At 36.0% G+C, this 19,823-nt stretch overlaps 1 protein-coding gene across 4 annotated transcripts in view; it reads left to right on the top strand.

Annotated features, from left to right (window-relative positions):
* Nucleotides 1-19,823, top strand: part of PKIB (cAMP-dependent protein kinase inhibitor beta) — a 111,355-nt gene that overhangs the window by 18,811 nt on the left and 72,721 nt on the right. For all 4 annotated transcript variants that reach the window (XM_036993650.2, XM_036993645.2, XM_036993654.2 and 1 more), the window contains exon 2: nt 4,724-4,823. The gene's annotated coding sequence lies outside the window, so the exon portion shown is untranslated. The remainder of the gene's footprint in view (nt 1-4,723; nt 4,824-19,823) is intronic.

Below are 19,823 nucleotides of genomic sequence, written 5' to 3' on the forward strand. Positions count from 1 at the left end.
CATCCATCCAAATTCTATGAATGTGAAAAATAAATTCAGGAGGCATTTAGCCCTGAAGTTGTTTCTCTTCAGTATGAGATGTGAGGTGTATTTTCTTTGGTATATGAGATATGAAGGAGGGAGAAATGGTTAAAAGAAAAATGAAAGGAAATGAGTAAGTAAACTGTTTTTGAGTCAATTCTCCCAAAAATTCATACTTCTTAGAACTTTGAGATAAAAACAAAATAACAAGTCAAGGAACTGTTGTTTAGACTTAAGAGAAACATAACATGGGGAGTAAGTTATATAAAAAAGCTAGGTCAGTAGGCTGTGAATATTGTGAGCCATCAGTGACAGGCTTTAGAGTCAGACAGAGCTGAACTTGAATCCTGTCTCTATGACTTAAATAAGCTGTGTGACCTTTGAGAGGTGCCACCCATCTCCAAGCTTTGAAGAAAGTCTACTATGTGGTAGATTAATAATGATGATTAAATGGAGCAAAATGCAAAGTATCTCGTTAGCCTCATGCCACAAAGCATATGTTTATTAAATGTGAAAATAGTTTTATATCCTCTCCTTCACAGAAGCAACAATACAATCAAAGAGGGCTATCCTGGGGACTTCAAGGATTAAGGGAGCTTCACAGTGGGATCATATGGTCAAAGTTTGTCAATATTTTTAAGATTCTTGGTTATGTTGGCCAAAGTACAACATAAAAGCAGTTGTACAATGCAAGCATTATATTTGCAATTAAAAAGCCTTATTTTACTTTGCCTATTACAAATGTTTACAATATTGACTTGACTCTAAGAAGACAATGAGACTGGATATTTAACTATTTGTATTAACTGAATCTGAAACATGAATATATCTCTATCTCTGAATCTTAATCACTTTCATCAGGTCCTTTTATTTCATTCTCTAGCTTACTGAGGCTTCATTCAAAATTTTTTTGAATTAATTTCAGATAAATTAGAGATAAGAAATTTAGATAAAATTTTGATTTTGGTCATTTGTGTACATTTCTTATCAGCTACTCCAGCCGTAACTCTTTGTCCTCTGAAACAGGATCTGCGCTTCCTCCATGGCGTCTGCCACATGGTAGACAGTAATGGCTGAATGAATGAATGGATGAAACATGTTATTTGCAATTTCATGTAATGCAAAAATATTAAAGTTTTTGAAAATGTAGCAATTGCCAAATATCTAGTTAATAGGTTAGTTTAAAAATTGTCACAGCTGTAGAAATACATGGTAGGAAAAAATTAGAAAACAATAAATTAAGGGTCAGTAAGTAAATAAAGGAATTTGAGTAGAATAATGCTAATTTTCTTGTGAACATTTTTATAAATGAATACATGAGTTTTCCATATTTTCACAAATAGTATAAATATATATCTTTTTAGAACTGCATGGAGCAGGAGTGGATATAAAATATTTGCAAATCTTCATTTTTAAATTATGATACAGCTTTTGCTCATGCAAGTAAAGATGTACAAATTTTCCAGTCAATAATCACTAATTGAGTTCCTACAGTGTATCGTGCAAAATCCTACAGATGGATGAATAAAACTTTTCCATTTAAGACATCCACTGGCTGCCAGGGAAGACTGTCACACACAAAGCTGCAGTGAAAAGCTGACCATGAAAAGTGCATTAAAGAGTTAGGAACAAAATTAGTTAAAGGCAGGGACTATGATGAACACCAAGCCGGAGGAATGCCTAAGAGATTTCCAAAAGAAGCAGCCTTTGCGTTGAGCCAGAGCCTCCTAGAGTGACGTGCTTTCTATGCAGAAGAAGAGGCTGTTTTTTGGGGGGGCTTTTTTTTTTTTGGTATCATTAATCTACAATCACATGAAGAACATTATGTTTACTAGGCTCCCCCCTTCACCAAGTCCCCCCCACATACCCCTTCACAGTCACTGTCCATCAGCGAAGTAAGATGCTGTAAAATCACTACTTCTCTTCTCTGTGTTGCACAGCCCTCCCCGTGCCCCACCCCCACACTATACATGCTAATCGTAATGCCCCCTTTCTTTTTCCCTTATCCCTCCCTTCCCACCCATCCAGAAGAGGCTGTTTTTTATATGGCCTGTTTGTGCAATTCTTTTGGCATTTGTTGCCAGCTCCATGTGGCCAAGAGGTCCAAACCAGCATATCTTAACACATCGTGCACAAGAGTCTCACATGCAGGAGGCCCTCAGTAAGTATTGGTTTTTAACATCTGGATGAATAAATGACCAAACTTACAGAGCCTTCTTAATATGGGACAATAATTTTCAAATAAAAAATTATACTTCATTAATGGTTGATTTCTTTACCTGATTACCCCTCTGCAATTCAAAGGAAAATTTAAGCTTTGTGAACTCTGATTAACGTTTATTTCACCAAATTTTAGGAAAATGTAACTGTGGCCTTTGTTCCTAGCATTCTGCTCTTTTCTTGTTATACTTAATTTCTAGACTTTCATTGGTTTGTTTAGATGCATGAGTTCAAATACATCCTTTTGTTTTTTTCAGTCTCAAATGAAAACTTCCTTAAACTGATGCTATAGGGCTGCTTATATATGAAGTAATATTTGGGTTGATGTATTTTTTTTCTTCTTTAGAAGCTAAACAAACTCATCCTTATTATACACATTCCACATTCTCCAGTTAAAAACCTACAACACAATGATAGAGAATAAGCATGAATTTCCTATTGGAAAGTGTCCAGTAATACCTACAGCAATTAACTAGGTTTCAAGGAGAATGTATTAGCACTTGTGCCACAAATAACCATTGGGTTATTTTAGTTAAATGGCGGTTCCAGCTAATTAAAATTTGTCACTGGTTTATCCCCTTTTACTGTTCTTTCTCCTTTAGATTTAACATGTCTTGGAGTATAATTCCTTTGGTTCCCTCCTTTCACAGATCTTTCAAAGACAAAACAAAACTCATTAGAACATGACAATCCCAAAAGGAAGCTGTAAGACTCAAGAGTGTGATCACAGCTACCCTTCTAAGATCCCAATCTGAATATCATGTTCAACAGAAAAAGCACATGTTTTACTTTTGCAGTTCTTCAAGAAGGGTAATAACAATACTACATATTTGTTGTTTTATTGTAGAGGATCTTCCTGATTCCCAGAGCAACGTGGAGAGAGATAAGCAAGATAGGCAAGATAAATATTTCCTCCCTGTTTGATAGGCAAGGCTCAGCCATTTACCTAAGGAGAAAGAAGATGACTCCTCCAAGTCAACAGCTGATAATGGATGAGCTGGAACCAGAACTGAGTGCAGTGCTTCCGCCTCTGTGTTACAATGCCTTTAGGACATTTTTTTTCCTGGGTTACTTGTAGGCTATGAGAAAATGTGAGAAACAAAGGAAAGAGAAGAGTGATGAAATTATTTGAAAATTAACTTAAATGATAGCTAGCATAATGTTGCTGTCATTGGGGAAAAAGTACTTTATTTGAGATTCATGGTGAAATATTTCCACTTTGTATAATGATTGGGTTTTAACACAAATGTAAAGTTCTGTGGAATTTGGACTGGAAAGGGCATGCCTTAAACCATGAAATCCACTGGGAAAAGTCATGATCTCTGCAAGAATTAATGGGGTGGGAGGAATATGTGGGGGAAAATGGTCAAACTAGATGGGGCCAATGGAATTGGAAGGAAGAGTGAGCTGTGGGGACATTGTGAGCCTGCAGTAGAGAGAATTTGGTGGCCAAGAGAGTGGACAGAAGAAAACAGAAGATAGCACAGAATTTTCCTGCTCTGCATAACCCTAGTACAGTTAGACAGCACATCCATACAAGCATTGATACTACTGGCCCACACTTTGTAGAAAAAGGAACAGATTATCTCTATAACATGAAAGAAACATGGCCCTCCCATCTAGAACCATTAAGAATTTGTATGTGCTCAAATACGTAGACTGCCCAAGGGATAAGGGGCCTGGTTACTCATCAATTGTAGCCATCCCTGTCAGGAGTATGTGTGGAATGGAAAGTAAGTTGTTTTTGTATTATTAGTTTTAAAATGGGGGCTTTTAACTTATAAATACCTAAATGGATTTGAAGAGGAAAAGCATGCAAATGGGCTGGATACCTCTTCACAGCAAATTTTCAAGTAGCCTTGTGATGCTCAAGCAGTACATGTGGGCTGAATTTTATTAGGTTCATTTTCTCTTCCAGAATTCCAGTCAGCATATTATATAATTGAAAATAACGTCCTTGCTCTTTGGCATTGGAGTTCAAACGTGAACTGCTGCAGGCATTTATTGCTTTTGAAATCACACATTTGAGAAAGGATGTCACTAAGCTAGCAAACCTGTTTTCAATGGAAATTTGGAAAACTGGAAAAAACATAAATCTTGCTATATTGTTGATTTTGCTATTTAGTAAGAATGTCCCTGACTACTCATGTTACACAGTGTTAGAGAAAACACAAGAAAGATTGCTCAGAATACAATTAATAGATTTGAATGATGAACAAAATAATAAAAAGAAACAACTCCTCATTTATAAGGGAGTATTGAGCTGCTTAGTCAAATAAATTTATCCTCTTCCTGCTACAAATCACAAAAGTATAAAAGAAAAAGAAACCAGAATGAGTAATGAAAAATAACAATGGTGTTTTACATCGGTGTGGCATTTTGTCATTAACTTAGATGTTATTGCCCAAGGAAACATTTGTTCTTTTTCAAAAGGGACAAGGAACAAGAGATGCTAATCTTTTCTCCCCCTTTGTTCCTTCAGGGGTCAAGGTATACTGAAAAGGTATTCCATCAAGAGAAATCTGGGGGAAGCTGGAAACCATCAAGTTACTGAGGCCACACAGGGAGCAGAAAGGATCGAGGTAGGTACACTTTTGATCCATTGATCCTACTATTGGTCCCTGAAAATACTTTTGTTGCTATTAAGACAGAGGGCAGCAAAAGAAAGGTAGGGTGGGAAGTCTTTATTTTAGCAATAAATATATTTAATCAAAGCTTGATAGAATCTGTTGTTAATGTCATATTAATAGCAAATAATGTGTGCTGAAAACTTGAGATACACATTTCTATCCTGTGTCTGCCAGGCACTTGTTATCAGTGTAAAGACAAGCTTGTTTTCATATATACTTTCTTAGCTGTGCTTATTTAAATTCTTCTCAGCAGAGGTAGTCAGCCCATCAAAATAATGCTTTATATTATAGACCTTATAACAGAAGAGAAACTCATAATATAAATTTACTGCTCTTCTGATACTAATCTCAGACCACCATAGCAATACATTTATAATTAGTATATACAAACAAATTCTTGTTGTCACTGATTGGTGGTTATAAATCTCAAATACTTCTTTGAGAAATGTTTCTGTGTGCTGGTGCTATAGATCTCTATATATCCTTATATATAACCTATCTATTTCATATACATAGCTAACATATATATTATATTCATTTGTGTAGTTGAATATGAATATATATAGATTTCTGTATATACTGATCTGTAATATACTATATATACTGTGCATGTACATACTACATTCTATATATTCCATGTATATATGTGTGTATACTGTATACATATTAACTGATACAAATTGTGTGTCCTTTAAAAATGAGGCTATGTTCATGTTGCAATCTTATTATTATTTCACAAATAGAATAAAAATTATCTTCTATGGGTAGGATTTATATTTGGAGCCACTTCAGTCCTTAAATGCTTAGTTCTCCCACCCAGTGAGAGAGACTTGCTCCCTGACTGCAGCTTAAATGGCAGATCAGAGAAATGGAGTGAGCCTCCACCAGTGTGAAGGCTCCAGCATTCTCCCCTCACTCTTGGATTCCCATGAGAACAAAGCTCCAAGGGAACAGGAAAGAGTAGGAGATATTAAATTTGATTTAGGCTCGTCGCCTGGTTTTCTCAAAACCAGTACAGTGTTCCCATTACTTCACAGTGATTTCATTTGGACAGTGGCATTGGGCTCATCTTCACGGGTCATCAGAGCATCTTTACCTTCATGTCAACTTTTAAATTTATGTCATCAGAAATAATACGTCTTAATCGAATCTACTTTTTATTATGAGGTAACTTCACACAAATAATTTTATCAAAGACATATTTCTACATAAATGCTAAACTCTCCATGCAAAAAACAAAACAAAACTGTAAACAATTTTGTATATAAGGAAAATTAAAACTAACATAAAATAATATTTATATAGTCTTCATTATGGGTGGAGTATATAGTGATTTATAAACATAATTACATGCATCCCTTACAGTAACTGTGTGACGAAGGTAAGGAAAATATGGCGATTTCCTAAGGAAAAAGTGCACCTCAACAAGTGCACACAGCTACCAGGTGGTGAAGTTAGGATTAAGCCTAAATTTGTCAGATGCTTAAGTTATGTTCTTGGATAGGAGTATTTGGAAGGAGGCAAAATATTGTTTGAGCAAAATTTCTTATTTTCATCAGGTATTTATAATTGGTGTTTGAAAATACATATTTTTAGGGAACACATTATCTCATACTCTATGAACTCTATGAAAGAGATGAAACATTTCTCTGATTCATTTAATAAAAACATAATACTAAAAAAATTTAAAAACTGATAAAATAGCACACACACAAAAAAAATCACAAAAAAGTCACTGAAATACCAGATATAGGAACGTAGAAATCAATAAAATAGAATAGTACGACAAATGGTATTTATTCTAAGAATTTACAATAAGTGGTTCAATATTGGAAAATTTATAATAATTTCAGTCATAGACTAAAAATAAAACCCCCTTTTTTTGCTTCCTGATAGGTTCTAAATCACATTTGAAAAAAGCAAGTATATTTCTTTTGAGAAAACACATATATGCATAGTAATTTAGTAATTTAGGGCTGTTATTAAATTGTGAAAGAACAATTTCAAGAAAACAAAGAAGTGTTAGAGGCTTACTTATTACATGCCAAATTTCATCACTAATAATTAATATCATTCTACAAATTCACCCAATGCAATAGATTTAAAAATATTACTAAAATTAAAAAATTTCTAATTATATGTGCTAGAAACTTTTCTCACTCTAGAGATTAACTCATTTATCTTCACAATAATCCTATGAGATACTATCATTCTCATTTTACAAATTAGGGAGCTGACGCCTGAAGAAACTAAGTAACTTGGCCAAGGTCACACAGCTAAATAGAGAGCTGAATTAGAACTCAAGTTCTTAGTTTAAGTCATGAATTTTTAACCTTAAATAATATGGTATGCTGCCTTTCAAAGGTTAGAACCGTAAGAAAAGAGGTGAAATCTTTTCTCCTAAGAAGTAATTTTTACTAAAATTCTCAAAAAAATCAACTGAAGAACTATTAGAATAAGAGACTTCAGTTAAGTAGCCATACAAAATATAAATGTGTAAAAATTTATTGACTTTTCTCTGACAGCTACAAATAGAAAACATGATGAAAAGAATCATTTTTATAATGGCAATGAACTATGAATAAACAGTATAAGAAATGTATGAGACTTAAGTAAAGAAAATAATGTTTTGTTGAGAAACACAAAATAAGATGAACAGTAATGGAGATTCATATTTTATTCCTGGCTGAGACTAAATATTAGAATGAGGTTAGATTCCTTAAATTAATTTTAAAAGTTGATGCAATTCCATTTAAAGCCACAAAGAGATTTTTAGGGAGAGGGTGGCAAAGTGATTATTAAAATTCATATGGAAGAATGGACAGGATGGGAAAAGCAAATTTTTGAAAAATACAAATAATGAGGAAGGAACTTCTAATTCCAAGTATTAAATAATATTACAAGGTTACAATTACTTAAATCAGTGTGTTATATTTTACTAAATTAGACACTTACCAGAACTAAACCAGCTTGAAAATTCTCTGGATTTAAGCATATAAAGGTAATATATAATAAAGGCAATTTCATGTTGGTGGAGAAAATACTATTACATGAACACAATTCCAATAATTTGTTAATATTAGGTAAAATTGTGTGGATCTTTTATTCATACAATATACAAATAAATATCAGATTACTTAAAGAAGAAAAAATAATGAGACATAACTAGAGGAAAATAGATGGGTGGATGATTTTATAATCTTGTCTAATAAGATCATCAAAAGCAGAAACTATAAGTGAAGATTTATAGACTTGAAAATGAACATATTAAAACTTCAGTACATATAAACAGAGAGAAGACTATAGCAGCATTCCTAATGATGTGTTTGAAAATTCTTTCTTGATTTTCTGGAAGGATAGAATTAATAAATCACCAAGTTCTGACTAATATTTCAAATACACTACCATTTGAAGGCTTAATAAAGCAGCACCCATCCTGGAATAGTACTCATTTAGTATTGTATCCACTGCAGACACAGAGCATCAGAGAAATTCCTGTTAGCTAAAAATAAGGATGGAATTCTATGGAAGAGCAAACAATGATGTAGAAATTAGTATTGCTCTGCTTAAAAAGGTCAACTAAGTTTGAGTTATAGCATCCAAGAGAGCAAGAGATTTCAATTAGACAGCTTTATAATTCTTAACATGTGCCAGAGCATTTCATTTCAGTAGAAATCATTTACAACATCATTGAGTCATGTCTGAATTTTTATAATATGTTAAAATGCTATCCCTAATAAAAACGAAGCAATTCCAGTTTTCTGTCTTGAATTACACAGTGGATCATTGTAGAGAAGTGACACAGTGATAAAATTTGGAGAGAAGTGTTTTCTGTTATATTGAAGAGTAAGAGATTGTTTTCTCCATTTCCCTCTAGAGTAGCTATGCACCTTCAGAGCATTCCTAGAGCAAGTGGGAAAGCAAAGTTTATTGTGATCAATGAACAATGAAATAAAGGGAAAAAAGTTTTATTTCAAATATTCCAAATGATATCAGCCCAGACTAAGATAATCAATTAGCACTAACACTAACAAAATAGTAATTTTCTGTTCTGGGTTCTTTAGAAAAATTACTAGACTCTTAGCCCCAAATAGCTCTTGAGAAAGAGTAACCAGCAGGCCCATGAACTTCCTAGTCTTTCTGTTCACATCTAGCCTCTCTTGATAGCTCTGGTCAAAGTGCTGACCCCTGGCCTCTGCTCTTCCGCGTGAGGTCACCGACATGCTCCAGGCCCTTCTGCTTGGGGTTGCTCAAATGACACAGACCCCTCCCCTGCCCCTTTTCCACCCGTGCTGCCCTTTTGTTTCTAAGTGCAAACTGCCCAGTGTTCTGCATTCAGCTACCCTCCCCCTCCTTTCTAATGGGACCATTTTCCTTGCATCAGGTTTATTTCTTCAGCTTTTTTTATCCACCAATTCTAAGAGGTTTTTTCCCCTCTGACACTGGGCTGGAACTGTTAATAGGTAGTCCTTTCTCAGGAAACTTAGAATCTGGGGGTTGGCTAACAGCCATCAATGTGTCCTTCCTATAAGGGTTTTAAGTACTCATGAAGTTAGAGCCTTGGCTGATCCATCCTGCTGGTTCATGAGACATGCCTGAATCTAAAAAAAAGAAAAACAAAAAAGCTTAAACCCTACCTCTATTACCTCTGCTAAATAAATATTGGTTTAAGTAAATGTTTTTATTTGTTCATAGATATACAACTAGTATATGTATTATTGACCATTCTCAGAAAGAGACCTGGAAGTAGCAAAAAAAGAAGTTGTATAAAATATTTTCTGCTCATGGGTAATAGAAGCAAAAGACAGGCTTAGCCGTTTTGTGTTAAGTAAGAGTAACAAAATCAAACAAGCACAGCCGTAGGATAAAGAAAGAAACTCATTCATTTTCATGCTAGCCAGACTGTCACTTTTTGAAGACTGTTAAAAAGCTGTTTGTAAGCAGTCTGGAAAGAATATAGGCAACAAAACAAAAAATAACAACAAACAAACAGAAGAGCAGAACAAGCAGACACCCTTATAAAGAGAGAAAAGGGAATATATACAAAGAATGGAGGTGGTCATCGACAGTTTAGCACTTGTCAGTAATCAAAACAATTGTCATTAATGTTCATAGTATTTGCAAAACTCATCTCATTCAGTAAATATTTATTGCGTATTTACCCTGTCGCCCTGTGCCAGGCACTATTGTGAGAACTGAGACAGAGCTGAAGACACTTTGCAATTCCTCAGGGTTTGTGAGCTGCCAGAATGGAAGTGCTGATCTAGAGAAAAACTGAGTAGCAGACTGTGAGGAGACTCAAAAAGGCATTCTATCAGGAATGGCTGATGATTAGCACTTTGGGGAGGTCCAGAGATAACATACGAACTTTCTTCAGTATCACCTGTCCTATATGACTGAGAAGGCAAGACTAGGTTCATTGGATGGGAATCAGAGAAAGACACATTTTTACTTAATCAAAGGAGTGGCTGCTTGAAATTATACCAGCTACTTCTGGTAACTGAGATAGTTCCAGAAGCTTGGTACCACTTGGAAGGATGTGTCAAAAGGGATTCATATGTGGGATGGTGAAGGACTGGGGATGGAAGATTGATAATTAACTCATGTCTAAGGACAAAAGTTCCAGAATCTGTTATCACCATCATTGATGTAGGAAGGGCTTCCCTGAGGACAACGCAATGAGGGACGCTAAGGCTGCTTTGGAGTCAGGCCCACCAGCTTTCTTTTTTTTTTGAGAGGGCATCTCTCATATTTATTGATCAAATGATTGTTAACAACAATAAAATTCTGTATAGGGGACTCAATGCACAATCATTAATCAACGCCAAGCCTAATTCTCAACAGTCTCCAATCTTCTGAAGCGTAACGCACAAGTTCTTACATGGTGAACAAGTTCTTACATAGTAAGTTCTTACATCCACCAGCTTTCTTAATGTTAGACTTTGGCAAACTTTCTCATTTCTGAGCTCTAGTTCCTACATCAGATAAATGATGTTATTAATAGTATATGTCTCACAGGACTGTGGTAAGGTATAAACAAACTAAAAAAATGCTTAGCCTACAGTAGGCATTTGATAAATGATATGTTACTATGGGGACCTAGAGTCTCATCTTGAGAAACACTAGACTGCTTTAAATAATCCAGAAAGCTAAAATGATACTCATTAATGTAGAAAGTTTCTCTCTTCCTATCATGGGATTTGTAAAAATCTTTCTGAAATGTGCAGTAAGAAACATATACAATGTTAAAAATCATTGGGCAAATAGTTCCATTTTGCTAGCATATTTTTGTTACTTGTCTGTTCTTAGATGCTATAAAGATTCCTTTTTTTAGCTCTGTCTCCAGCTCTTTGAATTATGCTAAGGGACCTATATTGTTAACCTCCGTTATATCAAAAGGATCTTGGACAGCATGTTATGACTTGTTCAGAGAGACACTACTGGTCCAAGTTGCATGAGTTTGAAAATTGCTGGGTGTTGGGTTGTAACTAGTATCTGTGTTACAAAGTTTCTGTGTTTCAGTCATGTTGTTGGTATCAACCATTGAATAATTTGAATTAGCCATTAAGAAAGTCAAAAGGACCTCAGGTGGATATGATCTGGCCAGGTTATGCCAACATGAGCCAATAAAGCTGTTCGTGATTGCCTGTTTTATCGACTCAACAGACTATGTTTGACCTCGAGTTATGCTTACCAGCTTCCATAAATGAGCCATTTCACTACTTACGCTCACTTTTCCAGGCCTATCTTTCATTAGCTCCACTTTTTCTTGTTTTTTTAGTCCACCCTGTCTTTTTTACTGGTATAATTGATGTACTGATACATTTCAACAATGCAGAGAAGAACCTAGAATAAAATCAACTCCCACCTTTCAGAACTAAACAGTTCGTTTGGTAATATTTGCTTAGTCTTCGTTTTTAAAGAAATAAGATGCCGCAGTTAGTTTGGTTTCCTTCCAGAATCATCTATGAATTAGTGTATATTGTTCCAATCCATTTTATACATTTACCCACATATTTATGCAACTTATTCCAATATGTAGTTCTGGTTTGTGTTTTGAAAATTTGTGAAAATAATATAGCACTGCTTTTCACGACACTGTTTTTGAGACCTATGTAGTTATACATAGCTCTAGCTCTGTTTTTCCTGGTGAAATCTGCTTTCCTTGATAAGACATTTGCTGTGCACATCTAGTGGCCTTCCTTACTCCTAAATGGGGCTCAAGGACGACAGGATGTTATTGTAGGAAGAGAGAGGAGAAAACATCGTTGTACTTCATATATATCTTTAGATGTCATCAACGCTTCATATATTGTCAGCACCGGGACCTTTTGAAAAGGACAAAAGCTAAGTCGGATGGGGATGGGGAGACAGGGAAATGTAAATAAACTAGAACTTTCCCAGGCAAACCACAATGGAGGATTAGCCAGCAGATAGAGAAAACAAGGCTGTCAGAGGTAAAATGACTTTCTGGGTCACAGCTGGTTAGTGGCAGTCCTCAAAATACCCAGCCCAGATCTCAACATCAAACAATCTCATGGGGTAAGAGAGAGAAACTTTTCTGGTCCAATGTTCATTTCATCACACTGCTTCTTATGTTTAAAAAAGATATAAGAAGTTAATGGATTCTTAGGGCCGAGTCATCAAGAAAATACCTGACACCCTGCCTTCAGAATGGCTGGTTACAGTGTGGCTTTAATCCATCATTTTTTCTTATGATTTCTCTCTCTCTCTGCACAGATAAATCTAATTGCTAACTCTCTCCACTGAAGAAAGTACTCGGTCCCATTTTTCCCAATAGGTAGCAGACTATGGCCAGGTCAACCAGGTTTTACTGGTGATCAGGTTATCTCTTTTCCAGTTACCAATCAGCTTCGCTTTGCCCTACTGTTGCCTAGTTAGCAGCCGGCTAGTTAATGGATGTGACATGTCTGTTTCTGCAAGTTTGGGTGTGCCAAAGCTGTACGGGAGACAGAACTGACTCACTAATTCATCAAGGGTTTTCATTTCCAACGTAGATCTGCATTGTTCTTTAGCCAGGCCCAATCTCAGGCATTCTTCATAGTAAGGTGGTATTTGCAATATTCATTTGTAAGGCATGGTGTTTGGACAAAAATTCATCATTTCATTTTTATTTTAAATCTCTAAACTAATACAACTTCTAGGATTAAAAGGCTTGCAAAGTTTTTAAATTTTACTTGTTTCAAATTTGTTTTCGTTTTTCCAAGAAGTTTTATACACATGTATAAGATAAGTAAAACCAGTGTTGTTGACTACCTACTGGAAATAAAATTTAATTGCTAAGGTATTCTATATAAGTTAAAAGATACATTGAAAGTGAATATTTATCATGTGTTAGTTATCAAGTTTCACTTGATGTTCTAAATAAAATTATGATAATTTCATTATTTTATAAATAAGTTCAGTCTGTAAAATCTTAATTTTCAGATGCTTCAGAACACATAATATTCTTGATTAATTTAAAGTCAGCCCATTATCTTATCTTGTAAGTAGCATAGAAATTGTAACTCTAGTCATATATAGTTATAATCCACTGATAGGAAAGTACAGTGTTTAGGGTGCTTCTATACACAACCCTTAAATGTCTGGGATATAACTTTTGAAAAGATGAGATCATTGCCCAAAAGCTGCACATGAGCTGATTATCATTATTGTCAGATGATGTGTTTTCCAGTTTCTGCTGGAAACACATCATAAATATTCTAGCTGCTGAGTATTATTAAACTCTTCAGTGTATAACAGTTCCATATGTGAGGGCATAGCTGCTGCAGGGTGGCTAAAAAGACAGTGTCTCTATAAGTCGTGTCCACATTGCCTGTCTGTGAAGGTTCCTCTTTGGTTCAGTTTGGTTTGTGGTTATATGTTATTTAACTATCATGTGGAACATAGCTCAAGTCTGTGAGCTGACTACTAAGGGGCAACCCAACTGAGTCACTTCACTTAAAATTTTGCTATATGTTAGATGTTTATGGAGTCATGTCTTTAGTAGTTAAATGCATATCATAGCTTAACCACATTACATCAAGTGGTAATTTCTCGAGTAATATTTCTTTGTCTGTTTTGTTTGTGGTGAAACAGCTTTAGTAGCCCACCATATGGGAGTTTTTAGTCTTTCTGACACTACGTGAACATTTGAACAACACAAAAGATTTGGTGGAAAGAGCACTGAGTGTTGGAAGTCAATCTGTTCCATAACTTACTTTGCCACCATCTAGCTGCATAACTTATAAGTCATTCAAAGATATGGCACTAGGCAGTGGATCAAATCCTTGATTGGCATATTTGTGTCCCACTCATGCCATCTATTAGTGGTTTGTTCTTGGGAAAATGACTTAATAACTCCTCTGTGTCCAAGTTCTCATCTGTAAAAGGGAAGTGAAAATAGTACCCATCTTATAAAGATATTAAAAAGATTGAATCAGTTGATACGTGTCATGCTCTTAGAAGAGTGCTTATATGACTGTTTAATAACATTTTTTTTGTTTAATAACATTTCAGTGTGATTGGACTTCACTGGGTTTGATTTCTGTAAGACTGTTTCCAACCTGAAGATTCCCTTTTATATTTCTGTTTCTTGCCTTTGTTTCAACATATTTTAAACTTATTAACTTAAGCTACTGAAACCATTGGTTCTGGGCAGAGTATTAGTGGCCATATGGTTTAACATCAATGATTTTTTTTCATCATTTTTAGATTAAGCTACCTATGCATAACTGAAGAACTGCTTTAAAATGCAGGCAAAATATCTATATATCTCATGGTTACATAGACTGCCAACCTCTATTACTCAGCTTGGAACTTGTTTTTGCATTGTGCAGATATTTTGTTTACATTAAATGGCTAATGTGATTTATTTAATTTTTCAGTTTCTGTCTTTATAAATGTGTTATGGAATGGCAGGCTGTTTGGAGAATTGAACTTGATTGTTGCTTTTCACCTCTGTAATGCCAGTGAAAATATTCCACCATTTATCAGGTTTCTTTAGGAGAGGTTGGTACAGGACTTTTATCTTTTTAAGCTCATCACATAGCCATAACACTTTGTTACACAAATAAGTCTCTTTTATTTAAGCTTGAAATCTGTTAAATTGGAGTGTTTTGTAAGGCAGAGAGTTCTGTCATCAGAATAAGAGCTTAGTGGTAGAGGGACGAATTAATTTGTTTTTTAAATATAGGACAATCCCACCAGTGTGAAAGAAGCCACCAAAATTGGAACTCATTTCAGCAAATGGGGGGAAGTAGAGCCAAGCTAGTGGGCTTATTATCTGGAGAGAATGGTGACAGCAGTAGGGGGCTGTCCTGACATGCATTATGTTGGAGTCCAGGAAGGCCAGCAAGGCCCAGCGGGTGGTGTCACAGGGGCCATGGTAACACAGGGTCCAGAAGCAGGTGATGACCAGGTGGATAAGCAGAGTTCTGATCATGGAGAGTGGAGGCCAAGGGTTGGGGCTGGTACTGAGGCCTGAAATTCAGGCCCTGGGAAAACTGGATAGTCTAGTGTAGAGGTCTGTTTTGGAGGGAGTGGGGCTCTATTAGAGAAGATACTGTTATGTGAGGTCACAGGTTAAAGAGGACTTGAGACATCCTCAGTATTGGGGATTGTGTGGCTTGAAAGGATGCTGGAATAGGGAGCCAGGTATGTTTTTACAGAAACTCATGTTGATAATCCTTAGTATACACTTAGGGGGTCTAGTTAAAGGGGGTCTAGTATACACAGGTCTAGTTAAAGGTCTAGTAAAGGGTTCTGGGTCTGCAATTTTCTTTTGAAAATTGAAAAACTCAAGCCTGTTACTTACTAAACTGTGCTTTATTGCTCACAAACTAGATTAGAAGGCGACTTCACTGTCATCAGCCTTGCCATTGTTTCAGTATAACTTTCAGTAACCTTCAGACAAGAGAATTTCATGCCATTGAAACTGCTCAGCTGGGACCTAAGTGGAGCATACAAGACAGAGGTGTTATTTCCTTCTCTTCTTGGATTTATCCTAAGGAAAAGGTCACATATCAGAGAAGAGAGTACAAAATGAGAGATTTAGCAAGTAGGTGGTTGTTTCTGCTTGAGCTTGCTTGAAATGGAGGAGAAGATGCAGTAGAAGTTGCTGAAATTAATTTCTTTTAAATGACATGAAGTGTTACCGGCCTTTTCCTTGGCAATCATTATTTAGGGGAATACCAGGCCTATTTATGTTACTATAATACTCTGCATCGAACCAGGACTTCTGCCCCCAAGGAATAAAAGAAAACTGGACATGACTCTTTAGCTTGTGTCTTTGCTTTAAAATAGCTTTCTGCTTTGGATCTAGATTTTATGCCTACTGACATATTTGTGATTAAAGGAAAGAAACCCTCAGGTAAACCAAAGTCCAATTATTCCTGTTCCTTATATTTTCAATAAGTTCTTAGGCTGATGTCCACTTAAAAAAAATTAATTTGGTTATTATAAAATTCTAAACCTTCATCATTGTTTCTCCCAGTACTATTTTCAATAGAAGGAAATCCATAGTTCTTTCTAATAGAATTCTTTACAATGGTGAATATTGTCTAGAGAAAGGATGTATTCACTTATCAAACGACAGTTAATTTAAAGAGTTAAGATCAAGATAAACTTGAAATTTAGTTTAAAAGTCTGACATCCTGTGTGGCTTTGGGACAAGTTATTTGCTACGCTGGGTTTTAGTTTCATATCTCAACTTACACCATCTCTATAGATATGCTGTTCTTTCTGGTTCATCATTGGGAATCACACTGGATAACAAAATTTTCCTTTTTTTAATGGAGACTTTTTAGTGGAAGTCATTTTAATATGTTCCATTCTTATATGTCCTTTTAATTTGAACATAACTGTATTGGTTAGGCTTCCACCAGAGAAACAGAACCAGGAGGAAATATATACTAGAAGACTTATTGGAAGGCACTGGCTTAGGTATTTGTGGGGGTATTCCAGAACCTTCGGGCAGGCAGGGCAGGCTGGAAGCTCTGAGGCAGGAGCCGAAGCTGCAGGCCACAGGTGGCATTTCTTCCTCTTGGAAACCAGTTTTGCTTTTAAGGCCTTTCAAATGATTGAACCAGGTCCACTCAGATTACAGAGAATAATATCCTTTACTTAAATAGATTTATTATAGATGTTAATCACATCTACAAAATTCCTTCACAGCAATGCCTAGACAAGTGTTCAATTGAGTAAATGGGGACAACAGCCTAGCCACATTGACATATAAATCTGACCACTACAGTACATTCTTTGTCAACCTGACATCTATTCTTAAATCATAATTAATCTCAAAATAAAGACAGTAACAAAGTCTTAACTTCCTGCATATAACTGAAAGCATCCTATCCCTTTCCCCAGAAGAGGATAGAAGGTCATTGCATGTTCACTATTCTCCTTGTATCTCCTAACTTAAACTTAAATACTTTCCTGTAAAGTTAGATATTATTAATATATCTTATGTTAGATGACAAGCATTCAAGAAGAAAGAATGCAAAAATACTGAGACACACACATTTGCAAAAAATGAGGAAGAAATAGTCATAACTTACAGTCTTCATTTCTGAAATTGGTCACATACTCATAGTATTTGTAAATCCCTTCTTCTATGACCCATTCCATATATTCATTATTCCCTTTGCTCTGAAGCAGGTACCTTGTCTGATTATGGTTCTTTGCCTGGTGGGGTGACCCCAAACTTCACTCCTAAAGGGTCTGGGCCATTAGCGGGTGTTTTGTGATTTTCCCTGACTTGTGAATTTAATTGGGGTTTACAGGGACTTCAGTCTCAGAACACGGTGGTAATAAGAGATGCCTTGAGGGATCTCTTTAAATTCCAGACATACTCTTTCTTACCTCCATTGTGGAGTACAGTCCAATTGCTTCTTGGGAATCAGAATCAATCACCCCAGCCAATACAGAAACGCCCTTCTATGACTGTTGATTCAGTGACCATTGCTCTTCGTTCAGTGGAATCATTGTTTCTGATAGAATCACTCCTCCCTTTGAAATTAAGACCCTTCAACCAGCAAAGCAAAAGGCCACCTGGATGGGCAGCAAAATGTTTTCAGGGGATTGCTAGGGGTAAGAGTGAGTGGGTGAGTGGTGCCACTTTCATTTCTACTCCTTGAATCCTGGATTCATGAATTCTATCAATGGGGGACAGAATATCATATATTAGATGCTGATTTAGAGTATGTACAGCCTCTTGGAGATGATTGTGAGAGCTTAGCCAGGTATTGCCACCTCACTAGCATTGCAACTTTGTCTTCTAAGGCCATTCCACTGTTCTATTATGCCATCCACTTCAGGATGATGGAGAACATGGTAATACCAGTGAAAGAGCATTGCTGGACTTCATTTGCTGTGAAGTGAACTACTTGATCAGAAGCAATGCTGTGTCAAACATGATACTGGATAAGGCATTCTGTAAATCCATAGATGGTAGTTTGGGCAGAGTTTTGCATGCAGGGAAAGCAGCTCTATATCCAGAGTGTCTGACCCCTTCTGTGATGGAAGCAGTCCAGTATAAACAACCTGCCACCAGATAGCTGGCTGGTCATCTTGGCTAATGCTGCCATATCAGGAACTCATTGTTGAATCAGCTGCCAGCAGATTGGGTAAGCAGGTTTTGCATGATAAAGCCACTCTAGCATTCTATAGTATACCAAGATAGTCAGTTATAGCATTTTAATTTCATTTCATGTTGGCCCATGTTTGAACCAGCCAGCCAAAATGTTAGAACCCTTTCTATCCCTTGAGTGAAAATATTGGATCTCTGCTTAGTAAGCCCATATCAATAAATTCACTCTAACCTAATTGTAGGTTCCTTCCCTAATTATCCAGCATCCTTAACATCTATTCATGCACATATTCCCCAGGTTTTTCTACATAAATCGGAAAAATTATGTATTTCATAGGACACAATTTGTACCTCACTTTTTAGAGCTTTTGGAATATGAGTCTAGTTATTAGAAGCAAAGATGGGTGGTAGGAATAGCTTCTGAGGAGAATCAGCAGTGTTTTGCAAGGGACTACCTCAGGAGAGACTATCACAGGTTCTTCAGGCGAAGCAGAGGTTAACCTCTTCAGATAGGAGTTCCACTGGCAAAGATGACTCAACAGAATTTAGGGGTTTGATATAGTCTCAGCTTCACTGGAATTTCTCTGATGTTTCTATTCCAATTTTCAGGATTCCATTCCTTCTAAATCAATGCCCTCACTTTAACAGAAGATGTTCTGCAAGGTTGAGAATTTAATTTGTGTTGTAATTCAGCTATTTGCAAGATGAGATTCTAGGTTTGAAATCTCAACCCTACAGCTACAGGAGATAACGGTTTCCTTCTAGACAGACATAGAAGGTTTAAGGTCATTGATACAGAGCTTGAACTGAAAATTTTAAGTCCTGAGCACATTCATTTCTTTCCCTTTTCTACACCACAGTTTGGAGCAAGCAGCCAAGATAGAAATTATATGATTATGGTTTATGTGATTATGGAGGCTGGTTGGGCAAGTCCAAAATCCATAGGTCAGGGTGGCAGGTTGAAAACTCTCTGGCAGTCTATAGGTGGAACTTCTTCCTCAGAGAAATCACTCTTCTGTTCTTTCAACTGATTGGGTCAGGTCCACCTAAATTATTAAAGCTCCTTTACTTAAATCAATTGATTATAGATGATAGATGCTTTCACATCTAAAAATTCCTTTACAACATCACCTAAATTCATGTTTGAATAACTGGGGACTATACTCTGGCCAAGTTGACAAATAAAACTGACCATTCCAATGGTTCAATTTTGTTTTTGATTATTCATAATAATCACATGTATAGTCAAATATAAATGATGTGTCCACAAAGATTATGGCTAATCACCCAAGCATACGCTCTAGAACTTGGTTTCTTGAAAAAGTTCTATAGAACAGCTTGCTTATAGTCATTTATTTTTT

This window comes from Manis javanica, chromosome 13 (genome assembly GCF_040802235.1).
Source record: "Manis javanica isolate MJ-LG chromosome 13, MJ_LKY, whole genome shotgun sequence".
Classification (NCBI taxonomy): Eukaryota; Metazoa; Chordata; class Mammalia; order Pholidota; family Manidae; genus Manis; species Manis javanica.